This window comes from Thermobia domestica, chromosome 5, assembly GCF_964235325.1.
Source record: "Thermobia domestica chromosome 5, izTheDome1.hap1.1, whole genome shotgun sequence".
NCBI classification, from domain to species: domain Eukaryota; kingdom Metazoa; phylum Arthropoda; class Insecta; order Zygentoma; family Lepismatidae; genus Thermobia; species Thermobia domestica.
In genome coordinates this window covers 22,124,722-22,143,737 of record NC_137458.1, presented here as the reverse complement: position 1 = coordinate 22,143,737, position 19,016 = coordinate 22,124,722, and the positions used below count along the sequence as shown (strand labels likewise).

Here is a 19,016-nt window from a genome sequence, read left to right as displayed (position 1 = left end):
CAACAAAATCGTGAAGCCATACGTCACAGCTTCGCCACACCTACTCTGCCCACTCCGCGCCACTAAGATCGCAATATTTCAAGCCAACAATCATGGCGGAAGCGAGAGTAGCCACTCAAACGTGCCGGCTCGGACGATACTCGGTTGTTTTTCGGCTTCATTGAGTTCATATGATGAAGATACGTATGGGCAGATCCTCTATTTTATAATATCCTTGGTCTATGTATTATTGAATGGGTTCTGCACACGAAAAGACGACAAATAATTATAAAGTACTTCAATCTATATTTTCAGATAAAATGATAGAAGTAGAGTGTTTTTATGAGAAAAAATGAGTACAGATGAAGTGTAAGATCAAATTTTCATGCTAAGTCAATCATTTATCTGCTACACAGGTAGAGTGTACAAATGTACAGTGTGTCCACAAAACCACTCCTCGATTTTATTTGGATATAAAATGAAAACCTTGGGGAATATTGTGTTCATTTTGGGGATAGACGTGTAACAACTCATAAAGCTTCATGTGATATAATTATGTTCATTACAGGCACTCAATGAGTGCCCCACTTGTCACACGGAGAAAGTTTCCCCTCACACGATCAACAACTTGCAGCGAGAGTGCCCTTTCCGCTTGTCACAGATGCACCCTTCTTCAACGAAATACTTGTACCACTTCAAAATTGACTTGTTCGAAGGTGGTTCCACATCAAATTTGTGCCTGAACGCACGTTGAACAGACGCAACACTTTTCGTTGTGTGGAATTCTTAGAACACACACCAGGTGCGTTGCTGTTTGTAGAGCACCATCTTGAATTTACTGGCCTCTAGGAAAAAAAAAATGGGTAAATGTTACAACCTTGTATTGAAGAAACAAAAATATTTTGAGTTACTACACCTTCTGACACCTTACTTACAAACACATTGCAAAAAGTTTCCATTGTACAGTCACGAACATAAATAAATGGAGGTTGGAGCCATTATTTGTTATGGCTCAAACCTCCATTTATTTATATTCGTGACTGTACAATCAGTTCAAATCAGGGAGTGTTTTTGTAGACACACTGTATATTGAATTAGGAAGTTTTGAGAGTGTCGGAGCCCGGTGGACCTCCGTTCTGGTCCGTCTGGTTCAAATAGATGGTTAAGCCCTTGTGCTATTACTATCAAGCAGTAGTTCTTAAAAACATATGTTTGGGGGGGCACACTTGGTATTCCGGGGGTAGCACTGCTGATGCTATTCTATTTATTATTATATTATAGACATATTATTTTGGTCTCCTCCCGGGGAGGGAGTGCTCCCCCAAAAACATGTCTGGAAGAAACACTGCTATCAATTAGGCCTTGTGACACGAAGTAATTCGAGCTCAATTAGGCTGTGGTGTATGTCAGACGCATCTCAAATAATTCGAAACAATTATTTCATTTCCAGTTCCTTCAAATTATCTGATGACAACATTCAAGTAAATACTTTCAACTGTGTCACAGACTTCTGACGAGCTACGCTTTGCCCCAAATGTTCGTAAATGCTTAGCTTTAAGCTAAAGTAGATAGAGATTTGTAAAAGACCTTATCACTATTCTTGCGTGCAAAATAAAAAGAAAAAATGTTGCACAAAAAATAAGAATAGCATCAAACTATCTCAAAATGATCAAAGAGTATTAATATATATATTTTTAACGAGGTATGTTCACATCATACTTTTTTTCCTAATTAAAAATATATGCTGGCTGATAACATATAAAAATGGTTAGAATGCGGGTACGCAAATGTGAGAAATGATTAAATCTGTAATGTGTATCATTTTTCGTAGACGGTGCTTCCCTCTATAATTAAATGGTCAAAGCTCACACACGCTTTATGTTCTCTTGTTTGATACATATCTGAAAACTTTTTTTTTTCCTGCTCCATAATGAGATAGCTGAGAATATTGATGTCATGGCAGCTGAGAAAACCAATGATAACACACAGAACAAGCAAAAAAAAAAAATTAAAAAAATAAAGAAAGTAAAGCAGAACAATGACGAAGCAAATAAAAAAAAATAAAATTGCGGGTCAGGGTTGCCAGCTAGAGTGATCAAAGTGCTAGTTGTTTGTAAGCAGCAGGCTTGTCAACCGTACAATAATTTATCTTAATATACGATAATTTTACTCTTAATGCCTTTGCAATAATAGGTCAATATACCATAATTTTAAATTGAACCTTTTTTATTTATTTATTTATTTATTTTGCAGTTTGTGAATGCAGACTTTATTTTATATTATTATTACTATTATATTAATATTCGTTCATTTTAAAGACGAAAACCGATCATTCTTTTCTCTGAGGTTGGCAACTGTGGTAAGCAGGAACATAACTTAAAAGCCGATGACATAAACATAAACGCATCTGAATTATCAAAAACGAGGCCAAAAGTTGAAAACTCAACGTAATCTAGTGCTTAGTACATCGAGGTTATTGAGATCACTGAATTATCGAATTTGGCATTATTATTATTATTATTATTATTATTATTATTATTATTATTATTATTATTATTATTATTATTATTATTATTATTTAAATGCTGATCCACTATGGTAAACTTAAAATGTAAAATAACTCAATATCAATAAAAAAATTGGTCTTGGGAGATTTACAGAGGTCAGTGATTTCGAATTTGATATTATTTTTTTGAAAAAAAAGAGGGAAGAAATGGGGATGAATCCGCGGTAAACAACTTAAGAAATTTCTTCATTTTACAGCAACCAAAACAGAAAGCGTAACGATTCGCTCCTGAAAACGAAATTATGCATCATTGCAGAAAAATATAGGTAAAACAAGAATTTTACGAATGATCAAAAAAAAATTTTTTTTTAAAAAGAATCAAAAGATTGCGATCTTGGCCAATAATTAGTTTTTTTTAATCAGGGGCCACAAAAGTTTTGAACGGCCCCTGAATCGAGTTTTCTACGGAATATATATTTTCTACGGAATAAGTATATCATACTGAGTTAAGTTATAGTTTGGGTTTGGCTACACTATATGTTATTCCATAAATATAAGGCCTTAAGAAAATTTTTGCCTGAAACATATTCGATCGTTTGATCCAACAAAATGGGCAAACCGCGTCAGCTACTTTTTGTGTTACATTAATGAAGACTAATAATTTAAAAAGACTTAAAATTGTTTGAAAGAGAATATTTGCGGGACTTTTGACCTCTGTATATTTTAGTTTTTGTGATTTAAAAAACGACATTGTAAATGTTACAATTTATTAATAATAATAATAATAATAACAATGAAATTCTATTGTATTTTATTTACATAGTTGAAATTTTCTTTTTCATTACCTCCACTTGAAAAAAAAAATAAAATAACTACACACACAAGAAAGTGAAGTGGAATTTAGAACAATGTTTATTAGCGTCCTAACTGACAACCTGATGTAACGAGTTCGAAGTACAGATTAAAGTCGATTTCAACGGCTAAGTATTTGCATCTAGTTTGTCCTCAGAAACGGCCGTTTCTAACTATAAAAATACCAATCTAACTATTTAGGATCTTTTAAAAAAGTGTCCACATCGAAAATTCTATTTAAGAGCTTTGGCCATTTTTTTTTCTTGGCAATCGGGAACACTGTGTAGTAGCTAAAAAGAGGGTTTTTGTTAGACTTCTTACATTACTTCCGAGAGTCGAGAATATATGTATTAATACATGTCTTGGTTATGTAAAACTGTTTCCATTACCGAAATCAACTCACAGAGCTTTGTCTCTAGGACGGTCACTCAGTTTTTTAGGAATGTTTGTGTTAATTTCGTAATGTGTATTGATGTATTTGAAGTCCATGCTAGAAACACGATTAATTTTCAACAATATGTCATCTCATGTATGTTTTACATAAGAAAACAAAAACGTATTATACCTAAGGATCCAAATAACGTAGGATATGCATTTACAAATTATAAAAATATATATTTAAGTGTTAGATCATTATTGCCACGTTGCTTTAACAAGTTCAGAAATTTCCATGGAGTGCAGTTCTTTGTCAGCCTTCTTTCATTTCAGCGTAAGATTTCTCTTCGTAGATATCATCCATCAAACTATCAATCTTATTATTTTCTTCCTATTTTAGCTTCTACTTCCTTGTTCAGGTGTTCTCCACTTGGAAAGCAATGTAGAATTTTGTTTGTTTCCCTTCCTACATGTTTGACAAGATTCGGTGTCTTTCGACGCTATAGTTTATTGTCATAGATCTATTATAATCGATCACGCCCAGTGCTTTTATTGTCTTAGATTCATTATAATCAATCACGCCCAATGCTTTTATTATGTTAGATTCATTATAATCCATCATGTCCAATGCTTTTATTATCTTACGAGGGAACCTATCCAAGTGCAACTCTGACTTCGAGTCGAGACTATGGTCGTTGACTACCTTGTAGCAAAAGAACATAACACGAAAAGTGATACATCCTCGATCGCAACCGTTGCGGAGATATAAGCGTGAAAAGTTAGAAATTGAGCTCCATACTATACATTACAAAGTCAGCTTCCGGGTCAGATTTTTCGGAAACGGTCGGGTAAGGGAACTCAGCGAATACATATCAAATTAGTGTGGGGAGCACATCACCTTCTGAATGAAAAATTTGTGTCCCCGGGGCACTCGCAGTGTCCCAGGCGGGGTCCAACTCAAAATTGGCAAATGGAACCGGGGGTCAAGTAGCATATTGTATGAAAGCTATTGTTAAATAAAAGAAGATAGAACAAATCTCAACTCTCTATGTTGACCCTGTGCAAACGGGCAACTGGTCAAAATGTCAATACAACCTACATCAGAAAATATATGGCCACTCTTCTAAATCTGCGAATTTGGGGTCCCGATTCGCGAAGTATATACCGATGCCTTTTGAATTTCTCACCCTCCACGACGGTTGCTATTGACAATGTATCCTTTCTTTTCTAGGACATGCAATCCAATGGCCATGGTCATTCTATGGTCCATTGGTCATTCGAAGTCACACTTATACTTGGATAAGGTCCGTTGTGTAACTCTGTGAGAGACTCTGCAACAATTTGTTTAACTTCAATACCTTGCACTTTTAAACGTGTTTTTCTGTTTTGTTATTGTCACAACTTAACGGATTTAGAAGAGTGGCCATATATTTTCTGATGTAGGTTGTATTGACATTTTGACCAGTTGCCCGTTTGCACAGGGTCATCATAGAGAGTTGAGATTTGTTCTATCTTCTTTTATTTAACAATAGCTTTCATACAATATGCTACTTGACCCCCGGTTCCATTTGCCAATTTTGAGTTGGACCCCGCCTGGGACACTGCGAGTACCCCGGGGGCAACATTTTTTTCATTCAAAAGGTGGTGGGCTCCCAACACTAATTTGATATGTATTCGCTGAGTTTCCTTACCTGACCGTTTCCGAAAAATCTGACCCGGAAGCTGACTTGGTAATGTATAGTATGGAGCTCAATTTCTAACTTTTCACGCTTATATCTCCGCAACGGTTGCGATCGAGGATGTATCACTTTTCGTGTTATGTTCTTTTGCTACAAGGTAGCCAACGACCATAGTCTCGACTCGAAGTCAGAGTTGCACTTGGATAGGTTTAATCGTTAGATCTATTATGAACAATCGCTCTCTATACTTTTATTGGCTTAGATCCATTATAATCAATAGCATCCAACAATTTGTCTTAGATAAATTTTAATTAATCGCACCAGTTGCTTTTATTATCTTAGATCCATTATAATCAATCGATTCCAATGCTTTTATTGCCTTAGATCCATTATAATCAATTGCGCCAAATACTTTTATTTTTTAGATCTATTATAATCAATAGCACCCAACACTTTGTAATTAATCGCGCCAATTGCTTTTATTGTCTTAGATCCATTATAATCAATCGCTCCCAATGCTTTTATTGCCTTAGATCCATTATAATCAATTGCTCCCATACTTTTATTCTTTTAGATCCATTATAATCAATCGATTCAATGCTTTTATTGCCTTAAATCCATTATAATCAATAGCGCCCAATACTTTGTCTTAGATCCATTTTAATTAATCGTGCCAATTGCTTTTATTATCTTAGATCCATTATAATCGATCGCTCCCAATGCTTTTATAATTCTTAGATCCATTATAATCAATTGCACCAAATACTTTTATTCTTTTAGATCCATTATAGTCAATCACGTCCAATGCTTTTATTGTTAATTTATTTATTTACAAATGTTTCAGATATAGATCAATGTCCATTTTTCACTGAAACAATGTAACAACGTATATAAGAGATACAAAAAAGAAAGAAAAAATTAAAAAGTAAAATATATTTCTTTGTACACTCATGTCCAAAATGATTGTCGCATATTTATAATTGTCTTCTTGTAAGAATATAAATTGATAATGATTTTGCAGGGTACTTTGAATACTGATACTATGTATAATCGGGAAATGTATATTCGTGGTAAATTTCATAGGAAAAGAATTATAAATACGAAAATTAGAGTAAGGAATGAGTAAAAAAAATGTTGCTAAATGGGCAAGAAAGTTTTATTTTCGTTTTATTGTTCTAATTTACTGCTCTTTTGACATGAAATTTGCCTCATACATGTCTTTGCCGATTATACACATACTAACATTATAAGAAATACCAGGCGAATTCTTTATCAAGTTATATTCCTACACCAACATATTTATAGGCATGCGACAATAATTTTGGACATGAGTGTACACAGAATATGTACCATATTTACAGAGACTTTGACTTGTTTTTAAAACGATTTTCAGAGTCAAAAATATCAACATCTGACAATAAACTACTATACAATGATGCCAGCCTGAAGTACAGGTATAAGGAATGTTGTATAATTGATAATCTGAGCGTTACATATGTAAGTAACGTAGGACTGCGAGAAGGTACACGAAAATTGAGATCGGAGACCAACAATTCGGAGTTAATTTTCCCATTGATAATTTTATGGAGGAACAGCAAGTCTGCAGTATACGTCGAGTAAGTGGAGTCTGAATATTGAGTTCGTTTACGAACTCTGTTTTATTAAGACTACGCACTGAAGGAACTCTTTGTTTGACAATGGCAAGAAGAAAGTTAAGAACAGAATCAAAACGGGATAAGCTTGAGGCACAGGCCATATTCCAAATCGGTGAGCAATATTCGATTTTAGGAGATACAAAAGCTTTGAAGAAAATGTTGAGTGATTTGGGATCGTGAATTTCAGCAAAGAATGAATACCCAGTATTCTTATAGCACTCTTAACAGTAAAGGTGATGTGATCAGCAAATGTAAGTTTCTCATCGAACAATGCTCCGAAATCTTTATGTGTAGCGACTTTTTCGATAGGACTGTTATTAATACAATATTTGTGATAAATTTTATTTTTTTCAAAAAAAAAAAAAAAAAAAAAATACTAAGAGTACAACATTTTTGACGGTTTAGTTTTAAATTCCAAGTCGTACACTAGTCCGTAAGTTTAGTAGAAATTTGCTGAAGTAGTAGGGCATCATCTATGGTAGAGATTTTATGGAAAATTTTACAATCATCAGCAAAGAGAGGAATGTTCGTAGATGGTAAAGACAGGAAGGAAGGGAGATCATCCATGTAAAGAAGAAATAGTAGTGGTCCTAGAACACTACCCTGGGGAACTCCAGAAAGAACTGGGACAAATTTGGATGACGCATCTGGCATAAGAACACGTTGCATACGATTAGTAAAATAATTATTTAGTAAAGACAGGAATTTGTCATCAAGATTAAATCTGTTGGATAGCTTGTAAAGAAGCATATGGGTGTCAATTTTGTCGAAAGCTTCGGAGAAATTTAAGTATGTTACATCCAGTTGAGAGGTTTCTGAAATACAGTTTATGGCATGAATAAGAAATTCTGATAAGTTGGTGAGGCATGACTTCTGTTGCAGAAAGCCATGCTGTGCAATGTTCAAATAAGGGGCTGTGAACTTGTAGAGTCTGTTCTTAATGATTTTCTCGCAAAGAATTAACAACGGAGAGAGAAGAGAAATGGATGTATAGGAACATACATCAGTTTTACTACCAGATTGGTAGATTGGAATAATGTTAGCCTGTTTCCAAAATTGGGGGGGGGGGAAAGCCTTCTGTAAAACATCTATTAAATAAAAATGCCACGGTAAAAGCAATTGACGCAGCTGTATTGCGAAGGATAAATATTGTCCTGACCAAGAGCACGATGGTCAGGTAGACAAGAGTGACTTGACTTAAGCAGGCGTAGTAGAAATCGAGGATAGGAAATGCGAACATACAGCTTCAAGAGCAAGTAGAGGAGTTTCCGAACCATTATTATCAATCGCGCCCAATGTTTTTATTGTCTTAGCTTCATTATAATCAATCACGCCCAATGTTTTTATTGGGTTGGATTCATTATAATCAATCACGTCCAATGCTTTTATTGTCTTAAATCCATTATAATCAATCAATTCAATGCTTTTATTGTCTTAGATCCATTTTAATTAATCGCGCCAATTGCTTTTATTATCATAGATCAATTATAATCAATCGCTCCCAATGCTTTCATTGTCATATAGTTAGATCCATTATAATGAATCGTTTCCAATATTTTTATTGTCTTAGATCCATTTCTTCATTGTACCCACAAAAGAATCCCTTTTATTGGTCATTTCATAAAAACAATAATTTTATTAATTTTTTATGCTTTTTAAATTTTTTATTATAAGACGTTTTCACATTCAATCAATTCGTACTTTCACAATCTGAAACGCACGTTATCTAGATCTCCTGGATGGTATACTGTACATTTCATCTCCAGAGTATTTTTGGTTACATAACGAAATAGGATAAATATAGTTAGTAGAGAGCAAATATTAACAATTAAATAAATATATAGAAATATATTAATTATTAACATATTAATATATTAATTATTTCTGTAGCACAATGGAATATTCTGTAGCACTCGGCTTACGTTCTTGTGCAAAATTTCAACACTATATTACTTCGAGAAATAAATTAAATTAATGTTGTAAGATTTAAGAATATAGTTGAACCTTCGTAAGTTACAGAAAAGCATATAAAAATAGCTCAATGCAAAATAATAATAATAATAATAATAATAATAAAGTAATCAATAAACCAACAAAATAATTGATTTTTTCTTTCTATCTTTTCAGAGAAAACGAAAATCGCCTGCATTATGACAAGGATTCCGCCATCTCAGACATGTAACTAATGGACAAATTGAAAAACGCTTCCAGTCAGCTTGGTTCTGAACTAACTTCGTTGTCTACAGGAGTTACCGGCTTTCATGATTCATCGCCACTTATTATGAATTCCTCGTTTTGTCTACGAAGCAGCAGTGCACGCTGACATATTGCGATTTTTTTTTTTTAGCTGAATCGTAGTCTTATTCTTTCCTTCCTTTGTTTTCCTTCTATTTAGTTTTTCAAATGTTATTGATTTTCAATAGTCTTACTGAGAGTAAACAGTAATACATAACTTTCTTTTTTTGAAATATTTGTTTGTTTGTTTTAGTTTTTGGATCAAAAGACCCAATATATTTCAATCAAAAACTATATATATATTATATAGAACTACATAGAACTATATAGAACTACATATAGTGTAGCCAGACCCAAACTATCACTTAACTCAGTATGATGTCCTTATTTCGTAAAAAATATGAAAATCGATTTAGGGTCCCGTTCAAAAATGTTGTGGCCCAAAAACTAATTATAGCCCAAAATCGCAATTTGTGTCTTTACAAAAATAGAATAAATATGACAACACTTAACTGATTAAAAAATATAGATTTCCAGTAATAGATATGAGGAACTATATCTTCTGTAGCAAGGAAAAAAAAAAAACGTACTAAAACCAGTAATGATGAGTATCGACTACGAGACAGTGTTGCCACAGTCCAATCTCTGGAGAGGACTGAAAAATAGTACCAAATTGAAAGAAAAAGGGCTGAATTCATTATTTTATATCAGTGTAATATATTGCTCTATAATGACACGAAATTAAAAGAGATAAAGTTCTAGAACACTCCCCCACCCCCTCCAAGAGTCAAAATCAAGGAAGTACTCTTTTCAAAAATTACTTTCTAGAAACACCCAAATAAGAGGACCCCGAACAACCGTGGAAGTAGATGAAACTTTCCTCGCATGTAGGGAGTATAACAGAGGCTGCAAATTAAAAGGGAAGGGAGTTATCATCTTCGGTACGTATTGTAACGAAACCAAACGCTCCTCTATTTCAAAGTGACCAATAAACCAAAAAAGTATTATGGCCATATATGAAAAAATTTTAAACTAGGAACAAATCAATCATCTCCGAGTTCGTGTGTAAACAGTACGTTATAAATAATAAAATATTAAAATATAAATTATTGCAGTGTATTCTCGCCTGTTTCATGACCGAAGGATAATAATAGACTGTAAGAAGAATATAAGGTAAGTAAACTGACATTTGTAGAAAAGATGTACAACCGGTCCAGGGTCCTAGAAGCTTCCCTGAAAGACATCAAAAGAAAGAGATGTAGAGAAAGTCTTACTGACACTTTTGAATATGTGACAAGTATTTGTTAAATGGTGCTGAATTCGGTAGAATTGTACCAAATTTTTTACAAAAGGGGCTGAAAATGCCAGCGTGGTACCAACAGGCCGACGAATGACAAAAAGGGCTGAATTTGGTACAATTGTACCAAGTGTGGCAACAGTGCTACGAGACGAGAAATAAGTCGTTTCGTAAATTTTGTAAGGGTCTTATCTCGTCTCGATTCTCGAAGATTTTTTTTGTCTCTTCTAGTCTCGAAAATTTTGGCAGAACTCTCGTCTCGTTTTATAGAATGATGTAGTACAAAATGTATGGCTTGATTTTTTTGTTAATTTCATCTAGAAGTTATTGGAGTCCTTTCGCGTCACGAGAAGTCGACGAAGGGTGTGATATTCACATACAACACTTCAATCATACAGATAATGTTGTGTACTGACTTCGTGTATTTTATCGTGCATACAATCAGTAGGTCTTTAAAAAAACTGTTTTGATGTTACGTGAATCATAATATAAAAACTATAAAGTGATAAAAGGATTGTACAAACACAATGAAGAGCATTTATAAACGTTTAACCATACGGAAGTAATATACTGCAATAATAAGTATAGTTTAAATGTTGTTATACCAAAGCCTTTGTTGGCTTCTCGTAACACGAAAAGATTTTGATTATTTCTAGATAAAATTTACATAAATTTTTGTACATAAATTTATGAACTGAGATTAGATTAGAAACTTTTTTTCTTGTTAGAATAGAGCGGAGACATGAAAAAATTCTTCGAAAAACGAGACGAAACGAGAAAGACTTTCTCGCGTACGAGAAGAGATGTCATTTCTACGAAATTTACGAATGAGACGAAAACATGTTATTTGTCGTATCGTGGGGCCAGGGCCGTGCCCTGGAGGGGGAGGGGCAAGCGGGGCGCCGGCCTCGGGCGCTGAAGTAAGAGGGGCGAAATATTCGGGAGAGAAAAGGAAAAAAGATAGGAAAAATTGCTTGGAATATATGTATGGGGCGCCGTCGTATACTCTCACCCCGGGCGCTGATTTTCCACGGCACGGCCATGCGTGGGGCAACACTAATTTTAACAAATCAACTAGCTAGTTTTAACGAAACTTTATTAATGTTACATAATATTGCTGTCCTGTTCATAGTAAAATGTGTTAGTAAGCAATAAACTCTGTAATTTACTTTTGGTATAAAACGGGTAGGAGAGAAGAGATCGATTTTAGCCAGCATTCTTCGTAGGAAGGCCAATTGGATTGGACACATCTTGCGAAAAAATTAACTTCTTCATACCGCCATAGACCCTATAAGGAAAGAGAGGAGAGAAGCGAGGTATAGGAAGAAGAAGAATAAAACTGATTGAGAATTTGAAAAGTAAAAGAAAATACCGGGATTTTAAAGAGGAAGCTGAAGATCGAGAAAAGTGAAAGAAACACTACCAGCCCAAATCTAAAATTTAAAAAAAAAAAAAAAGTAATGAGTTCCAGGACCCGCCGAAAGGCAGAATACTTAATAATATTATCTGCGGTCAAGGGTGCAAAAAAGGTTAAATACCCCTGGTATACGCCACTGTGGATGTGATAACTACTGAATGGCTGACAACCGTAACGATAGAGAATAAGCAATATTTTACTAAAACTAAGATATGTTCATAAATGACAACTACATACAAGAAAATTTATATGATAAAGAGATCTAAGCAGAACAATGATATTTGGCAGAGATCTCGATTACATGTTTATAATCACACTTTTCTTAAGAAACATGTGAGATCAGCCAGCTCGTCATTTCTCATAGACAAGATTTATGCCATTACTAGCTGTAAGTGTCAATTCATAACCTGGATAAAATTAGACGAAAAGGAATATCCTTAAACGAATGTACCACAACCATTTCATTAACCGGATATTTATCATCTTCTTGTATGTAAACTCGCATAACAAATATATATTGCTAGTTGCATACAGACAAAAAGTTCTTAGATAAAAGCCAGGGTATTATTTAGTTTCTCCCCCAAATCACTTGGAACTGATTACGGTTCGTTATTTGTACCTGTGTACACATATGGCATAAAAATTACATGCATAAAACACAAACCAACTTGTACTCGGTGGCCATTAAGGACACGAATGCTATCTAACCGAGTCAGGGCAGGAGCGCAGCAGAGGGTCCCAAGTGGTAGCAATTGGATGCGTCCGTAAGGAGCAGGCGAGTCAGCGATGGTGGGTATACGCACAAACGAGGTCGTTTACAACGGCTTACTATAAGTCACAGTGCCGGCTCCGAGGCCGTCGATGAATTTGGGGAAGATACTAAATGCCATCCAAAAGCCAGAAACAGGCATTAATTTTAACTCTTCCCCGCCAATACCGCCTCCAGCCGAAAAAAAAATCAAAAAATAGCTTTGAACGCGATTAGATCTATCTGGGTATAACATGTGGTGGTTCTAAGTGGCTTCTTTATATTTAACTATATACATTATGACTCTGAAGCTTATTACATAAATAACTTAACACTTTCTGACCAAAGCTTAAATAGACTTATTTATTAAAATTAGAAATTATGTTTGACAGTTTCAACAACTTAAACTTGTTTTCATCAGGTACTCCTTTTCACGCGAAAATTTGATTACAGACTCATACACACACAAACAAACACAGTTCTTTATATATTAATAAGGATTGTGCAAATACAGTATATATCGAGTTACGAAGTTTTGGGGCGAGGGAAGTTAAAAAGATGGGTATTGTTGATACTATTTTGAGGCATGGTGACGTCAGTCATTAGAGTGTAATAAAGCAATTAGTTACTCTTATTGATATGTGACAGTTACATGTAACATTTAAATTAATTTTTTTTTAAACAATGTATGTTGGTGAGGAATAAGAATTATTACGTTCTGTGCAGAGGTACGGATCACTGAAATTGAGCACAGTAGGAACATATTGAAATAAAGAAATGGAGGAACGGTTACATATTCAAATGTGAATATTGTGTTGATGGTGTGTGAAAAAAAAAAACGTGAATACATGGAAGGTTAAGTATCAGAGTACTTATTCAAGTTCTCTACCATAAATGAGTCAGTTGGTCATAGTTTCCTGAAGGCAGTATCGGAACTGTACAAACCGTAAAGGTAAATAATAGTAGTGAATGTGTTAGGAAAGGAATTAATCTAACGTAACGTAGTATTTTAGAGACATTCTTCTTTATGCGCATACCTACCGTCGCTGACGCCGCTGCGCTCTACAAACGTACCCCTTCGCTACTGTCCGGGCCCCATTCCTGCTCTGACTCGGTTCGATGCTTTTTAGTGGCCACCCAGCACAAGTTGGTTTGTGTTTTTTTGCGCTGTAGTATTGGGATATTACTGTATGCAGTACTACATACATGCAAAACGGCCAAATCCTTTTAAAGTGAATGCGCACCGAGGAATTCTTGAGAAACACTTTCTAAGGTGGCAACAGTGAATATCCTGATAAATGACAAAATTTTAACGTTTTTAAGCCTGAAAATACTGGACCTATTCCGCGGTACAAAGGTCTGATTTTCACCAGAGGCGGATCTAGCTTGGGACCGGGGAGCCCTCCCCCCCCAGTTTTTGAGTGACAAAAATAGTTGAAGCTATTATTTATATGTTTTTGAAAGTTTACAGTAAACTCACGATATACATATTATACTCTGGATTCTGGGTGCCCCCTCCCCCAGATTTTACCTTCTAGATCCGCCTGTGGTTTTCACCCATTTAGTAGTAAAAAAAAAAACCCTCCAAAACATCACTCACTAAGGAGAACATAACTTCAAAACGTACAATGAAAACATTAATGTGCTACCAGACTGATACCAGCGGAAGATTCGTTAGGATTACAATTAATTCTCAACAAACTTCTGCCAGCCACTATGCACACACATACATTTACACATACCAACATACCTCCAAATTGCATGTTGTTGAAGAAAACCACTCAGTTGTGTTGTCAAGTGTATAGAAGTGTTATCACAGTTTGATGTCCCTTCTTGTGTCGAGCCCTTCTGTCCATCAGCACTTCCTTTAGGGCTTCTTTCTTCTATTGTATCATTCATAGAAAAAAAAAGAATGAATAAAAATAGGCAAAAGGTCCTTCAGCTGAGAGAATAGCCCCCACAATCCTCTGCTTCAAACGAAGAAGACTCTTGTTAACGCCAGTCAAGCACTGCGGAAGGCGAAGTACGTACGTGCCACTTCTTTCGATTTTATGCACTGATAGTTTCACTCCAAGTTGCTATCACTAAAAACCATCTGCTTAGGGTTGCTTCTTTTTCCTCTCAAGGAAGAAAAAAAATTCAAACGTTATATGGCCTGCAAGTCAAATTATATCAATGTTTTCCTTCTGTAAGAAAAAAAAAAAAAAAAAGCTAAACAAGAATGTTCTTATAGAGTGAACTCGGGTGGTACAGGGAATTCAGATTCTATATATATAACATTTTACGTATTATTAAGATCACGCAATTGGGACTTATGATATTGTAATGTTAATATGCCTGCTACTCCAAATGATAAGAGGGGGAGGGACGATGGCTCAGTGGTAGATCGCTTACCTCTGGCACGTGAGGTCCCTGATTCGATCCCCAGACAAGTAAGCTTGTGGTGGACAACATCTGTATCAGTGAGAATTTTCGGGGTACTCTCGTTTCTTTCCACAATGTCGTTTCACTGATTCTTCAATCATTCACTTGCCCGTAATCATCTGTCTTCCTTTGGAGCTCCTCCGTGGCTAAGCGGTTAGCGTACCGGTACGCGCCTTTGGCGTGGGAGACCCGGGTTCGATTCCCGGCGGGAGCTCATGTGGTTCGGATTTCACGTTAATCAGTAGGTCCACGTCTCATATAGCCTCGCTGCTGAAAGGGACGCTAAACTAAAATCAACTCAACTCATCTGTCTCCCTTACCCTTAAAAAAGGGGGTCTAGTAGTGGTACGTACGTTACACTGAAAGTTTTCATTTTCTACACGATAACACTTGAACAAGAAGTTTGAATTGTTTTTCCACAATAAATGGCAAAAACATTTTTTCCGGCCGAGTTTGGTAGTGCAGTCAATCTGCTAACATATTAACCCATTTCGTACAAGTGACATCCATGTAGATGTCATGAAAATGTATCCCTTATTCAGGATCGTATTAATCCTGGAGACGATGAAATTTGTTGGTGGATGAAAGGCACCAACTACTATTTTTCTTTAGGTGACAGCACCTTACTGACAGAAAAGACAAAAAGAAAAGAAAGTGTTGTCTCACTGTCAGTACATCACAGGCCTCATTCAATTACAACACACATGTGTTTGTTTTGACGATAAACAACTACCAACTTCGAGATCTATTTCGAGATCTGAAAAGGAAAACCTTTGTCTTTGATCTCCGTTTAGTGTTGCCAACCTAAAGCAGCATCAAATCCCTTCAGAACATCAGAATTTCCTTTTTCCAGTCCAAATGTTCCACAATGAAAATAATTGTTTTTATCAGTAATGTGAATGCTCTCCTCACGCGCGCATAATAACTATGACCTAGGGGTATACATAACGGTCTAAACAATCTTTTAACAGAAAATGAAACCGGTATTACAGCAGGCATATAGAAAAATGACACCTGGAACGCAAGGAGTTAATGGGTACTCGTGACTTACGTCCATCTATTAGTTCATTGGATAACTCTTCAATAAAGGATTTCTCTTTTTCTTTCCTGTTTCTTTTTTCTTTCTTTATTTTCTTTTTTTGCAATATGTAGCTAGAGCGATTATCTTCGGGCGAGTTAGTTAATTTAGTAAATCACTTAAGATATTCATGGGTAACGATGATTTTAACGGAATCTTACGATATGCCATTTTCTGCTTTTTAAACAAAGGTAATAGAAATTATAAATCTTGCCGTTAGATGGAGCCAAACGGTGATAAGTTTATTATTATTATTATTATTATTATTATTATTATTATTATTATTATTATTATTATAAACAATACGCACATTAGTGTTTATGGAGTATTAATACGTATGGCAAAAATAAACAAATCTTGATAGATAGTAAGAAGAATCACGCACTAGAAGTTTGAGATTTCTTCCAGTAGATGTAGGGGCCGCGGTGGCTCAGTGGTTGAGCGTTCACTTCTGGTGCTTGGGGTCGCGGATTCGATCCCAGTCTCCGCCAGGTGAACTTTGTGGTGGACAAACACCGTGTGCATGGGTTTTCTCGGGGTTTTCCCGTTTCCTCCCACTTTCTTCATTCCCCCATTTCATTCACTACTCATCATCACCGTCTCCTTTAGCCTAACCGGCATAACCGTGGGACGTAAAACTCAAAGGTTTCATTTAATTTTTTTTCCAGCAGATGTAAACCACTGAATTATGTTTGTTGCCATCTAACCGCGAGATATGTAGGCTAGAGGTCTCCAAGGGCTGGAATTTTTAGCTCAGACCCGACCCGGCCCGAGTGTGATATATATTTTAGCCTTGAGACCCGAGCCCGACCCGAGCCTGTGTGATAATCAAATGAGCCCGAAATAACCCCGAATTACAGAAACTTAATAATGAACGCAAAATTGTAATTTTATTTACAGGAATTAGAGGATTAATTTTGCAGTTGTGTTTAAAAGTTCTCCAGAAAGAACGGTCCTATAAATATCGTTGGGCAGTATATTTCTAAAGCTAGGCCCAAAAAGGTCCTAGAAATTTGGTTGTATATTGAAAAATTTACGGCCCAAGCCCAAAGTCGATCTATGCTTTGTAGGCCCGAATCCGGCCCGCGGATTCACCCTGAGCTTTGCAGACCTCTAATGAAGGCCTAACTTTTACTATCTTTGTTTCAATAGGAGAAATTGAAATACGGTTAGTCACCGTAAAAGTCACCGTTACCCCTGAAGATGTTAAAGAGTAGACTCCATAACAAACTCGTCGTGGTAATGCTCTGTCCATATTGCAAAAAGAGAATTCAAAAATTAGTTTTTGTTCGAGAGTTATTATTGTATGGAGTAACGGACGTACTTGTATTCCAACATAATAAGTCCCACTTGAGTGATCCTAATAACAAATCTAGTCTTGAAAAATAATAGCTTTTAATTATTAATGGTAACGAATGAGGAAACACTGTGGCTTAGTAGTAAAACACTTATATTACCTCTAGTTCGTGGGGTCCCTAGTTGCTGGTTCTATCCCCGACCAAGTTAGTTTGTGATGAACAACATCGTGTCCGTGGGTTTTTCCGGGATACTCCTGTTTGCTCCCTCTTTCCCATTCCACCAATTTTTCCATCATCATTCACTTGATTTAATCATTGTCTCCCTCAGCCTAAAGAGCGTAATCGTGGAACGTTAAGAGGCCCTATCACAGCGAAATTAAAATACCGCTAATTTTACAGTAATTATGTGATATCTTCAAATAGTTAAAAGATAATCGAAATGTGGAACAAGATCGCCCTAGACAATATTATTTTACAGAGATACCGTTATCACGACTCACTTGTTTGCTTTCAATTTCCAGCCATTTTGAAAATCGACATTTATTTTCGCGTTTCTAAATGGCTGTAAACAAAAAGTTACTATGTGACTCGTGATAACGATATCTCATGCAAAATAATATTATCTAGGGCGATCTTGTTCCACATTTCGATTATCTTTTATCTATTTCAAGATATCACATAATTACTGTAACATTAGCGGTATTTTAATTTCGCTGTGATTAGGCCTCTTAAGTTAAAATATTTCATTTCATTTGAAACACATACACACAAATTTCCAAGAAAATTCAGCCCCAAGGCAAAACTACATCCTGTGGATGATTGATTTTGAGTTTAACGTCCCTTTCAGCAGTGAGGCTATACGAGACATGGAGCTTCTGATTAATGTGGGATCCGAACCACATTAGCTCCCATCAGGAATTGGTCCCGGGTCTCTCATGCCAAAAGCGCGAATGCTAACCGCTTAGCCACGAAGGAGTTCTACACACTGTGGATTTTTGATTTGACATTCACATACCACATTGCATGTTTGTTTACGAAATATGAACAACATCTGAGAACAGTAAAATCATTTCAGATTTTGCTAGAGGTGGGCAAGATTTTCCTCTCATATCGTCCCTCTGAAGACAAAGGGGCGTATCTCATTTTTCAACTTTTATAGGAAACAAGTTTAAAGTTGTTAACATAAGTTTATTTTATCTTGTTCTGTCCAAATTTAATTTGATCTCATAAGTTACATACCGGATACAAAGGATATCAAAATAAATGTTAAAAGTAGACGAAAGAATAAATAACACCAAAGGTTTAAAGTTGTCTCCTGGGAAAATGAAGAAAATGAGATACGCCCTTTTGTCTTGAGAGGAGCAATATATAAGAATTTCACGTTTTTTAATTAGAACATTAGTGCACAATTGATTAAAATTGTGTACATGTATTTCTCACACTCAGAGACAATTGCCCCCTGTTCTCCCCAAA

At 35.6% G+C, this 19,016-nt stretch overlaps 2 long non-coding RNA genes across 4 annotated transcripts in view; one reads left to right on the top strand and one right to left on the bottom strand.

Annotated features, from left to right (window-relative positions):
* Positions 1–9,516, top strand: part of LOC145684603 (uncharacterized) — a 91,211-nt gene extending 81,695 nt beyond the window's left edge. The window contains exon 2 of the long non-coding RNA XR_014131336.1: positions 9,174–9,516. This is a non-coding gene — a long non-coding RNA (uncharacterized LOC145684603). The remainder of the gene's footprint in view (positions 1–9,173) is intronic.
* The window catches only part of LOC145684602 (uncharacterized), a 154,546-nt gene extending 139,743 nt beyond the window's left edge, over positions 1–14,803 (bottom strand). For 2 of the 3 annotated variants that reach the window (XR_014131333.1, XR_014131334.1), the window contains exon 1: positions 14,494–14,803. This is a non-coding gene — a long non-coding RNA (uncharacterized LOC145684602). Of the gene's footprint in view, positions 1–321; positions 825–14,493 lie in introns of those variants that run through there. The other variant, XR_014131335.1, reaches the window with a different exon arrangement.
* Between the last annotated feature and the right edge of the window lie 4,213 nt (positions 14,804–19,016).